Source organism: Myodes glareolus, chromosome 1, assembly GCF_982192425.1.
Source record: "Myodes glareolus chromosome 1, mMyoGla1.1, whole genome shotgun sequence".
In the NCBI taxonomy this organism is placed as follows: Eukaryota; Metazoa; Chordata; class Mammalia; order Rodentia; family Cricetidae; genus Myodes; species Myodes glareolus.
In genome coordinates, this window is record NC_142026.1 from 82,575,281 (window position 1) to 82,588,258 (window position 12,978).

Below are 12,978 nucleotides of genomic sequence, written 5' to 3' on the forward strand. Positions count from 1 at the left end.
ACAACACAAGGAAAAATATTATGCAACTAGATTCAAAAGAACAGAAATATGATTCAATGGAACTTTTTTTGCTCTGTTATCTTTTCTTTCTTAATTGATTTTATTGAGCTATACATTTTTTTCTGCTCCCCTTCCATTCTACCTTTTTTTATGGTTCCCGTGATTCCTATTTATCCAGGATATCTCATCTTTTCCGGCTTCTCATGTAGATGAGATGCATGCTTGTCTCTTTTAGGGTCCTCATTGTTGTCTAGGTTCTCTGGGATTGTAAATTATAGGCTGTTTTTCTTTGCTTTATGTCTTAAAGCCACTTATGAGTGAATACATATAATTGTTTTTTCTGGGTCTGTGTTACATCACTCACTATAATATCAAGATGTCATTATTTTTCTGTGCTGTGTCGTACTCTATTGTGTAAATATAACACAATTTTCTTATCCATTCTTCAGTCAAAGGGGCATTTAGGTTGTTTTCAGGTTCTGGTTATGACAAACAATGCTACTATGAACATAATTGAGCACATTTCCTTGTGGTATGATTGAGCATCCTTTGTATATATACCCAAAAGTGTTATTTCTGAGTCTTGACTGAGGTTGTTTCCTAATTTTTTTGAGAAATCACCATACTGATATCCAAAGGGACTGTACCAGTTTAAATGCCCATCAACAATGCAAACGTGTTTCCTTTACCCCACAAAACTCAAAACCAAGTGGATCAAAGACCTCAACATAAAGCCAACCACACTGACCCTTAGGAAGAGAAGGAGGGAAGTACACTTGAATGCATTGACACAGGATACCACTTCCTAAATATAACCCCAGTAGCACAGACAATGAGAGATACAATTAATATATGGGACCTTCTGAAACTGAAAAGCTTCTGTAAAACAAGACAAACCAGCAGCCTACAGAATGGGAAAAGACAGAGGGCTGATCTCTAAAATATACAAAGAACTCAAGAAATTGGTCATCAAAGGAACAAGAAAATCAATAAAAATTGGGGTACAGACCTAAATGGAGAACTCTCAACAGAGGAATCTAAAATGGCCGAAAGACACTTAAAGAAATGCTCCACATCCTTAGCTATCAGAGAAATGCAAGTCAAAATAACTCTGATATTCCATCTTACACCAGTCAGAATGACCAAGATCAAAAACACAGAAGACAACTCTATGGAACTTTTGTAAGGGCCAGTCAGAATTTACTTATTTAGCTATTACTTAATATCTTGCTCATATTCATAAGTTTATCACTGGACATAGACAATTTCCTCATCATCCACTCTGTTTTATGACTTTCTTGTTTTTTTTTCCTGTTTTTATTTTCTTTCTTCTTTTTTCCTTATATGCAAGAAGTGTGATACAGGTATATCCACTGGGACTGGATTTCCCAAAAATATATTTCTGCATTCTGTCTAGATGTGTTTTACACTGATGTTTTTTATTTGCAATAAAGACAAACTAAAGATTGTTAGCTACACTGATCTATGAAATAAGGATAAGGTTTGGAATAAGGTAAGGAATTATACTTGTCTATCAGAGTAGTAGTAGTAATATTAGTAGTGGTAATAGAAAACTCTTTTCTAAGGCTCATAAACCTAGGCAATTGACTAGTTTTCCAGACACGATTTCCCATATGTGTGGGCCATATGTCCAATAAGGCAGTCATTCTCTTTTTGGCACTAACATGTGAGTATGATTTACTTCACCGTTATGAATATATTACTATGCTGGCAATTATCATGGTTCCCAGAAGCCCACTTTTAAAACCATTAATATGATATTACAAATCAATGAACCTCCAAAAATGTCTTAGAGCTTGTTTCCTTTTGGCCATCTACTGCTGGGTACATAGACTATTCCAGAGTAGTTTGTTTCCCCCACCCCCTGAGACTTTTGTGGGAGTAACCAACTAATTTGACTTAAGACTGCTCTACAAGATGGAATGTATATCCAAACTATTTGAACGACCGAGAACTTGAAGCTATTCATATTGCCACCAAAGAACACGGAGATGTTGAGAATCTGGGCCACCAACTGCGGCAAGGTTGTTGCCTGAAGGTCATGCTACTGCCAGGGAAATACAGGCATGAGTGACATGCACTGCCCACCAGGACAATGGGTTTATAGAGACTGAGCTATAGACTGGGCCATGATACGGCCTGATCCATGACTGGGTTCATGGCCCAGCTGCAGCCAGGGTCAATGTCAACGTACTAGAGTCTTGTTGCCGTCAAACACCATGCAGATTACTAGAGACTAGACTACCACCTGAGGCCATGTTGCTATTTGAGGGTCATGAAGTCACTGAGTTCATGATAATCTATGACCTGCATTGCCAACCAGGGACCGGGTGACATTATGGTCCAGGATGCGGACAAGGACCACGTCAGGGTCTCTGGTCCAAATGTAGTCAGAGTCTGTGTTGAATTTCCATGGCCCATATTTCCACTAAGAATCACCTGGACAACCAGCATCTAGGATACCAGCTAGGGCCATGTAAATATCTAAGGGCCATGTTGCTGCTGGGGCCATATATATGTGAGCAGCCTCTGCTTCCACATAGGCCATGGTATCATCTAGCCTGGACTTTACTGTCAAGGACAGCACAGAAGATTAGACCATGCTGGCAGAGGTGTGGGTGAGTTGGCCTAGAAGGAGTGAGAGTGTGAGAGCTGGCCTCATTATTTGTCGGGCATGTGGTAGAATGAGTGAGAAAGAGATGCTCTTTTATCTTCTCCTCCCTCCCTCATCGCCACCTGTGGAAGGCAGGAAAGTTAGTCTCAGGGTCTCAAAAGAGTTTGAGCTGATCCTGACCCTCACCGGCTGCAACATTTTGTAGTGTGGGCCTTGCCCCTGATCAGGGCAGCATACCAGAGCTTAACCTTTTGGTGGGAGCTCAGGTAAGTTTGCCCCGAGGGTATGAGAGTCAGAGACCTAGCCATACTCCCCCACATCTGACATTTGGTGGCATGGATGAGGGGAAAGTGGGCTTTCCTCCTGCTCCTTGTCACCTACAGCGTGAAAGAGAGCTGGCCTTGGGGGCCTGAGAGTGGGAGAGCTGGCTAGCCCTGCACCCTACAAATTAAAGCAATTAGGAGAGTTGACCCAGTACTTCAACTTGGCAAAACATTGAGCTGGCCCTGGTGTTTGCTACACATCAGCTGGTGCCTAGGGCATGAGAGCAGGAAAACGGTTCCCTCTCCTTTACTGCATATACTGCATTGTGTGAGCTAGCCAGGGCAATGTTGGAGAGCTCACCCTGTTGGTGTTGATGAGGGAAAACTGCCAAACTAACTAAGCCAACTACTGTGCGAGCCTTAACTCTCAGGAAAAATGATTTTAATTTTTGATTACACTGTAATAATGCATGTATATACAGCAGAAGACCTGACTTGCATATATTTCACACAATAATATTCTTACTCATTTACACATTCCTTAAGAAATGTGTAAATTCATTTCCTAAAAAAAAAATACGCATGCACACAACCCTTCAAACTTGTTAACTAACCTGTATTTTGAAAATTCTTTTTTCATAAGTGTTCTAAATCCATATTCACATATTTTTCCATGAGCTTCTTTCTCTTCAGCTTAAAATCTCATTCTGCCTCAAGTAAAAAAACCACATTTCTGAGAAACAACTGCAAGTGTATTTCTCAAGGGAATTACAGGGTGCTTATGCCCTCCCAGTTTAGTTTTGTGGTTTCTTTTTTCAATTTTTTTTTCTAGCATATGTCATGTATTGCTATAATAAACAAGTATGCATGAAAACTTGAAATTCTGTACATCCTTTTTTTTTCAAAACTGCTAATAAAAGTCTTCACATAACTTCAAAATATTTCCCTGTCTCTTGACTCCTTATACTGTCTGGTCTTCATCATTTTGAAGCAGACACTGTAGAAACAGTATTATCTGCTAACTCTTCCACTAACACAAACTATCACTTTGTATTTCTTCATAACCTGTATCTACGCCATCTATTATAATGGGTATCCAATATTATTCATCCCACATTTTTAAGTACCATTCTGATCATCTAGTCATCATTTCTAATATACCATAAACCAGAAAATGCACTTAATACCACCTTGCAGTATGAAAGACAAAATGTGCCAGTTATGTGTTTTATTATTTAAAATGTTAAATCTCATTAAAACATCTATATACTTTCACTGAAAATTTGATAATATAAATATCATATGTCCTGTTTTACTAATGACTCACAGATTACATTTCTCAATTAACACCTTCTTTATGTTCTTATTCTTTTGTTCTCATTTTATTTTAATTTTATTGTTTTAGCAATTATCTTTAAAAGTGCATCTGTCATATTTGATATGCTTTATATTCAAAGAGATTAAATAAGTTTTTCAGTCCATTCAGAAGGGTATCACACAAATTTATGTTCAAATAAATATAGACCCATTATTTATTTCTTTCATTATTTTCCAATCTGTTCTTTGATGTTATTTTATTCTCTTTTGCAAGTATCTCTTCTCTATTTATTCAATTTCTATCATTTCCTACATATTTTCCTTATCTTTCAATATACCACTAAATTTTAAGGAGCTTAAGACAATCTTAATGTATTGAGTCATTAAATCCAAACATTTGTTTAGAAGACCATCCATGACATTTGTGTGAATTCAGTGGTCAAAATAAATTTTCCCCTTAAGAGATAATTATATTGAGAAAAATGGTTTATTGCTCTGTTCTTGACAAGAAGAGATTTTAAAATAAAGAAATTAATTTTTTTAAATGTTTTTTTTCTTTAAAAATGGAAAAACAAACTTAACATATAAATTGATAATATGTTATGATCAAAAGAAACAACAGGCATTCCCTGAATCAAGATTATGACTGCCCCTCTACATGGAAGGTAAATTACTATTTAAGCAGTTTAAGTATATTATCACAGAAACACAGGACACACTCAAGAATGTGATACATAGATAAAACTTTAAGAATCAGTTGAATAGTATTCAGTCTAGTTCTTCCCTAGCTGATCAGCAACATAAAATTTGCACCTAGGAAAGACTTTGTTTCGTTTATAAATATGTTTGATAATTGATACCACCTTAAATTTTATTAAACTCAATTGGGTCAGAGTACTATTACATCAAATGGAAACTGCATTATGAGTTAAACAAATAAATCAAATTCAAAACACAAATTCTAGCCCACCATACAAGCACAAAACAACAGCAACAACAACCATCTCAATCAGCAACCAAATGTCACAACAGCACAAAAGTTTAGCATTCAGAACAGCACCTCAGTCTTAGTATCATTGTCTAAACCTATTCAGCACACACATCCTCTTTATACTTGGGGTTTCATTAAAGTAAGGTCTCACTCTCTTCTAACGACAGAGATGGAAGAACAGCACTAAATATTTGAGTATTCCTAATAAAAACTGTGATGAATCAAATAATTTGTAAATATTTATATTTTATAGGACTTAGTCATAAAAACAAAATATAAGTATTAAGAGACTGTTAAATAATAAATATTTAGATCGATTACTATCAACACAAATAGTGAGAAAAGAATATAAGGAATTTGAAAATGATGGTAGTAATATATGTTCAATTCTTATTTTTTTAATACCACTTACAGGTTTCTTAGAAAACTACTACTGAGTCACAGAAGAATAGTGTAATTTATAGATTTTTAATTGAGAACAGCATTTTCACATTAAACATTTTTAAAACTTATCACTAGCTAATCGAAGGACAGCATTTATCATAATAATTCATATATTTTTATTGATAGGCATGATTTTACATTGGAAAAAATGAAATAGGTTTTTCCTTTATGTTATGACTTCTGCTTTTATCACAAACTCAGCATCATGATGACAGCCAATAATAGTAGAACATCATCTTCACTTCATCAGGAATAGCAGTGTCTCCAGGCCCTGGTGATTGTCTTCCTGAGACACACGTAGCATCAGTATACATGTAGAAGAGACTGGGACATTTTTCTCAAACTTACAACAGTCATAAGGTTACCAGCAGGCCAAATTTTACCTGAAAACCTTAATTTTTCTAAAAGATAAAAAACAAAAATAGTTATCACTTATTAAATATTGTCACATGTCATATACTTATTTGACAGAAAACTTTATTTAATATTATTTTGTAGGCCATGGAAGTAAAACTTTGACACGTTTAAGATATTGAGACTTTTATGGGAATTATCGAGTAAAGGATTATTTAAATTTATTTATAACCTCAGAAATATGAAAATATACAATATTAGTATTTAAATTATAATGATAATCTTTTTTATGTTTCAGAGAGTATCACAAGGAAGCTGAGACTCACTTTACACTCATTGTGAACATAAAAGCTTTGCCCTGATACAAACCTGTTGCCTCTACTGCCTTAGGCTAGAATTCAGATATGAACTATATTGCTTGGCTTGCAAATGTTTCTTTACTAAGAATTTCATTTTTATTTATTTTATTTTATTCCTGAAAAAATACATGAATCACCTATATTATTGAGTTTCAATGTGCCACTTCTATACGTGTATACATGACAGAATGATCAAATTGACTCTTCCATTATTCAGTCTTTATGGGGTCAAACATGTTTTCATCATATAGTAAATACTTTTCTACATTAAAACTACATTTTTAACTTATATTAGTGCTATAAATATATATTTTTGTTTTCCTTTACATGGTTTCAGTTTCATCTAGGCTCTTCTACTGTTCAACTTTCATTCTTTTCTAAATAAATAATAGTTCTCCATTGTGTAAAAGAACTGCACTTTGTCCATTTGAGACTGAGACGACTGACTCCTTATCTTACGTACTATGAACTATGCTTATTTGCTATTAATATATTTATATTATATTCCATATTCAGTATGCATAATATAAATATACCAACATCATTTAAAAAAAATTAACAAATATTAATAAATGTGCATTTTATATAGTTGCATTCGTAATAAAAGACTTGCAGCTCATTCTTTTCAATAAATATGCATATGACTGAGGAAGAATCAAATACAACTAAATGAATTTCTTTTTAAGCATACCAAGGCAAACTCTTGCAGATATAATGACTTTGTTAGCAGGGATGATTATTCTTATTAGCTTTAGATTTAATTGTGATTATGAACAGAAGACACTAAGCTATTGGGTTCTTGTAAAAACAGCATGTATAGTTTAGAATTACAGTAGTAAACAGAGGAGATATTTCCAAACAGAGAGAGTTCTTGTACACATACATGGTTTTGGTTTTGATAACAGGGGTCTTGCATAAAAAACTGGAGGCAACAGTCTTTGTTGTTTCTTTTTCCAAACCTGTTAAGCAGCACTGAATCAAGTATCACTGTGTTCTATTTTATAAGAATCTTTTTTCTAGAAATGTAATCAGTATAGAATAGGAAAATCTTCTACCTAATTCTATATGTCTAGATATTTCATTAGTTCATATCTCTTCATTCAAATATTTAGATGCTTTCTAAAATTCTTGAACCTGTACACTAACAGTAGTCTATGTACTAACCATGTCATTGTGATCTTTCATAGTCTTTTGTCTCTCTTACTATTTCTAGTGTCCCATTTTCTGACCTAATGATGCTAATAGGTGAATAATTCAATATTCTGCTTGCTTTATTGCATCAGTATTCCAGCTCATCAGTCCTATTATTACCAAACTGCTATTGTTTTACAAATATTTGTTTATTAAAATTATTGATAAATCTGGGTAGTTCATAAATTAGCAATTTCTGTTAATGTTTAAACACATATTTTATACTATTTTAGCTTTATAGTTTCATTGCACCAAGTTGATATGAAAAATTTAAATTAGGTAGTTAAAGTAGAATTTTGGTTCAGTGTCACATTTTTCCCTCTCAAATAATGAAAATTAAAGGCCAACTTCAAAAAATATCAATTTCTTAGTAATATTAACCAAATTTATGTTAGGCCTTGCCTTGATTGCAACATCTCTTTCAGCACCAACCTTGGATATTGCTTTAAATTTCCTGGTGCTCTTTTTCACTTCAAATTGCATTTTGAATTTATGTGACACTTTTACATTTTCAGTATAAATAATGAATGATTAAGAATGGATGGATAAGTTAAATTACTAGTAACCACATAACAGAGTCAATTTGAAGGTGTCTTGAAATTTCCTCTGCCAAAAAAATTAGTTTTTAAAGATTATATCTGTCCTACATTCTAGACTTGAGTAAGCTTCAACTCTATTTTAAATAGTCTTCTTCTAGGACCTCTGCAAAATTTCATGCTAAAGTATAAGGAAATGCCAACAATACCATCATGCTTAAAGCAAATAGTGGAACAACTGCAAGCACCTATTTCAAGGCTAGTTATGTATACATTATTCATTTACTAGAATTCTATTGCATGACATAAAAATGATATATTAGAGAGAGTTTTTTAGAAATATGTACATAGGTACTTAATTAAAAAGATATTTCAACTCACCTTGATGAAGTTTGTTTATAATGCTTATTGGGCTACTCATTTATATAATACCAAATTTAAAATATAAATTTAAGAAAAAATATAATTTTAGCACTCACTTATGGAAAAGTGGGAGATCCTATAAAGAAGAAAGGTACAGAGCTACTTTTTTTCTTGTATATGTTCTTATATAAAGATGTTTAGCTATATAATATTTATCCTTTGCATAAGACATAAGTGTTACAGACATTTAAAAGGAATTTAAATTTCTAGTTTTTAATAGTTTTTTAATATTTTTAAATCATGTCTAAAATATCTTTTAAAATAAAAATAAAAACAATTGAAATAAAAATCAAAGGAAAAAGGGAGAAAGGGGGAAAATAAATGCATGTGTGAAAATCGAAATGAATTAAGACATCACATTCTTCTCATTAGTGGCAGAGAAGACAATTTAATACTTGAAAGGTTTTCCTTAAGAGAGATCTTCCATGAAACAAACATGTTTAATTGGAGTTACCAGGATCAATGAAAACAGAGGTAACAGTTGTACCTTGACACAACCAAGATTACAAGGGTAACGTGAAATTTCTTAGCTGTATAACAGTGAAACGGTACAGTAGTAAGCCATTATGCCATGCTGTGTTATTCTGAAGCAATGAAATGGGAAGTTGGTGCAAGGAAAAACTAAGAGTATCATTGGATGCATGTATCTCTGTTTTGAACTCTACCACAGCACTCTTGAAAGGTTTGGAATGATATACATTAAAATAAATGTTGATTAGAAGTCACTTTTTTTACTACTTTTCTAGACTGATGCAAAGAATTGGGGTCAAGCTTCAGGCTGTTCTAGGAGAAAAGGTTTAAAGAATTTTATAAGATGCCCTCTGGAATACCTCTTCTTCATTTCGAAAGTCACAGGAAAGTTGGGAACAATATATTAGTTTAATGTTTGAAATAAGAATAAAACTATAACATTTTTTCTTTGCCTTTCTTTCCTCTCAAAACTCCCATGAAACTTTCCCTACTAATATTGTTGTTGTATGCATATATGTATATACATACAGATTCCTAAATACAACTTATTTTGTCTGTATAATGTTACGTGTATGTACATTTTCTGGCCTGACTGTTTACTATTGGACCACTAATTGGTTTGTTTTTCCCTGTGAAAGGATATCTCTCCTTCCAGCTTTCCTCATTTGCTCACAGTCTTTGAGCAGGATTAGGACCACATGGGTTTTTCATTACCCAATTTGGCATGTCCATTGGTGTCATTCTTGTTCAGATCACATTTGGGTAGTCATACTTGTCAGACTTTATGGAACAACTTCTGATATTATGAGGCCACTCAATCTTAAACTCCTAATCCTCTGGCTTTTAGAAATCTTTGTAACTTCTTTTCTGCAATATTCCCAAGCCTTACATTTGGAAGTGTATTCTAGATATATCTATAGGGATTGGACTTCAAATTCTGCCTTTTGATTAATTTGTTTTACTATAGTTGTCCCTGTTGTTTGAATGTTGTAAATGTGTGTTTGGTGAAACTGTGATAGAAAAGATGTTCGATAGTCTCACATGCTTGTGAGGGTTGAACTAGACAAAATTTGAGCAAAAGTATAAACTTCAGATAAATATTTCTTCATTTTGGCATGGTGTCACATGTCTATATATAGTACCAGTATGTGGGAATCTGTGTGAGTTCAAATTCAGCCTGTTCTAAAAAGCAAGATCTGGAACAACCAGAGAAACACAGAGAAACTATGTCTTGAATCTCCTTGCCCATTAATATATTAGTTTTTCTTCAGTGGCAATGTATGTTCATGGTTCTGTATGATTGCTTATGATGGTACTCATATATATGCATGCAAAAATGTGAAATTAAAGTTTAAAAGTAGTTTAGGGATATCCTTAAACTGAATGGAATTTCTCAAAATACAAATAGAATTAAAAATAAAAAGGCATTAGTTATCCATACAAATGATGGCAAAAACACACCATTACTTATGATTTGTTTTTAGAAAACATGGTATGTTTGTTTTGTTGTTCTTTTGAGAACCTTATGAGACTATTTGAAAGCTAACTCTGCCTTTTGCTGGACTACCTTATTATGTGTTTAAGTTACAAAATTTACTTTTGCTATAAAATTAATAATTTTTATTCACTTGATATGGATATGCAAATGGGCATGGATGCTCAAACCAAGTCCAAATGAACCCAGGATTGTTGTCTGTGATTCAACGCTCTTTATTTCCTTGAAGGTTGGTTAGTTGCTGTTATCTGAAGGACAACCACAGATAGTGAATTGTATTTGCTTAGGTGGTAAAATTGTGACATTTCTTCTTATCTTTTCAATCAATTGTCTGTAAGCCAGTAGCTTATTCCTTTTTTAATAACAAAATAATTTCTCCTTTCTGATTTTTGTGGGGTTGTTTGATTTTGCTTTGTGGGAAATTATATTTTCCAAGACTACCATAGTGTGTTTTCTGCAATTATCTTAAAAAACACACAAAAAATCAATTTCTAATTTTCCCACATTGCAAACATTGCGAATCAGACAGAATGTAGCTATTACTTGTTTCTTTAAGTTTCACAGTGTTGGTGTAGGAAGGGTCATTAAAAATCTGTGTCTTTTATTTTACTCCATTTTGTACAAATTCACAGTCAATAAAATTCTTGATTGTCTTTTCAAAACCACATCATGTAACATTTTGAAAATCATTACTTATATTTATAAATCAGAAACTCTTGAACATACATCTTCCCCAATGTCTGCGGTAGTTAAAAAAAAAAAAAGAGGATACCAGAGCTGACATGCTTCAGTTCTGTTCTCACATTTATTTAGCATGATCAGAGCCACTCAGAAGCTATTTATAGTTCCACATTGTTTAACTACACTTAGACAGCTGTGGGAATGCAAGCAAGTTTATCCTTTGGAGTATGAGCTACATCCCAGCTCTTGTCGTTGAGAATGTTCACGAAGAAAACATTTGAAGAAAAGGCATGAAATTTGGAAAACAGATGAGCGGGGATGACAGTGGATCTTTTCTGTTTAGCTTTATTTAGAGAATGGCTGTACTAAAATGATCAGCGAATGTTAAAAAACATGACTAATTGATCAAATTTAATATGAATGTATTTCAGTTACTTATATGAAGAAAAATTCATGGCAGTTATCAAATTGTAAATAGTAAGATTTAAAGATACTGGAATATCCCTTGTGCAAATTTCCTTAAATTATTTTAAAAGTTTTACTGCATTTCTAATTCCCTTAATGCTTCTGTTCTAGAAATTACAAATCTCAGTATGGTAAAAAAAAAATAATTACATATTTCTCCTATAAGTTGTAAAATGAATCCTACAAAAGAGTAAGAATAAAATGGGATGCACCAATGAATTATGCCAAATTATGACTTTAAATTTCACAGATATTTAAATGTATAATTAAATATAGAACAATTGTAGATTTATGAGTCCAGCATAGTAATGAGTTCACTAATATCGTTTTACAATATAATCATATGACTTGAAAAACTTTAATCAGAACCATTGCACTTAAAATATCATAAAAATCATTAGCTTATAAAAAGTTACCTAAACTGCATTAACACATGGCATCAGTTTTATGAGCTATGTGAAAATATGTCACACATTTCTTGTTCATTTATTGAGACAATGTTTCTCTATGTAGCTCTTACTGTTTTGGAACTCACTCTGTAGTCTGGTCTTGAAATCAAAGAGAACTACCTGCCTCTGTCTCATGAGTCCTGGTGTTAAATATGTGCACCACCACTGCCCGGCCTCTTATTTCTTCTTAATAAGATACTTTCTCTCAAAAATGCAAAAAATACTAATTTATTTAAGAATACCTTTGCCGCGCCAGCACGGTAACTGTCATTCTTCTGAGCGAGGGACGTCGGGATTAACACGCAACACAACTTCAAGTTCTGCAGACAAGCTTTTATTCCACTTTCTCACACAGTATATATAGCCCTCAGCAGGGGAGGCCAAGACAGCAAAAGCAGGAAGCTCATCACTGTAACTCAATGGCTTAGGGGTAAACATCCTTAGAAACATTGCTGAAAACAACAGATTGTTCCTGTTTTTGTTCCTGTTTTCAACCGACTGCAAGAGTTCAAAACAGATCAAGTGTGGGTGCAAAGGCCTGTCCTCTAGGGACCCAACAACCTTTATAATAAAAAAATTCTCCATCAAGCTATAATGAAAACTCAGTAAATTGATTTACTTCTAACATTTTCTTTTTTCACCAACCACCTGTGCCTGAAAGACATCATTGGTAATAGAATAAAATCTTAGATTGCTGGTACTAATTTCCTATGATAGTTAACTTTTAATGCTGCAAAACAAAATATCTGAAATGAAATAATTTAAAAAGAGAAAAAAAAATTATTTGGGTTTAGGATTTCACAGGTTTCCGAGCAAGCCTCTACGGATACATGGCTGTGGAACTGAGGTAAGACCAGTGAGAGAAAGAGACTAGACAAAGAGAGACAGGGAAAGACAGACAGAA

The 12,978-nt window shown here is 33.4% G+C and overlaps 1 long non-coding RNA gene across 1 annotated transcript; it reads right to left on the bottom strand.

Moving 5' to 3' along the window:
- Positions 1-5,742: 5,742 nt before the first annotated feature.
- Positions 5,743-12,553, bottom strand: LOC125409861 (uncharacterized). Its single transcript, XR_007234907.3, has 2 exons — positions 12,317-12,553; positions 5,743-6,051 (listed from the first exon to the last, which is right to left on the bottom strand). It is a non-coding gene; the product is annotated as an uncharacterized LOC125409861 (long non-coding RNA).
- Positions 12,554-12,978: the final 425 nt, after the last annotated feature.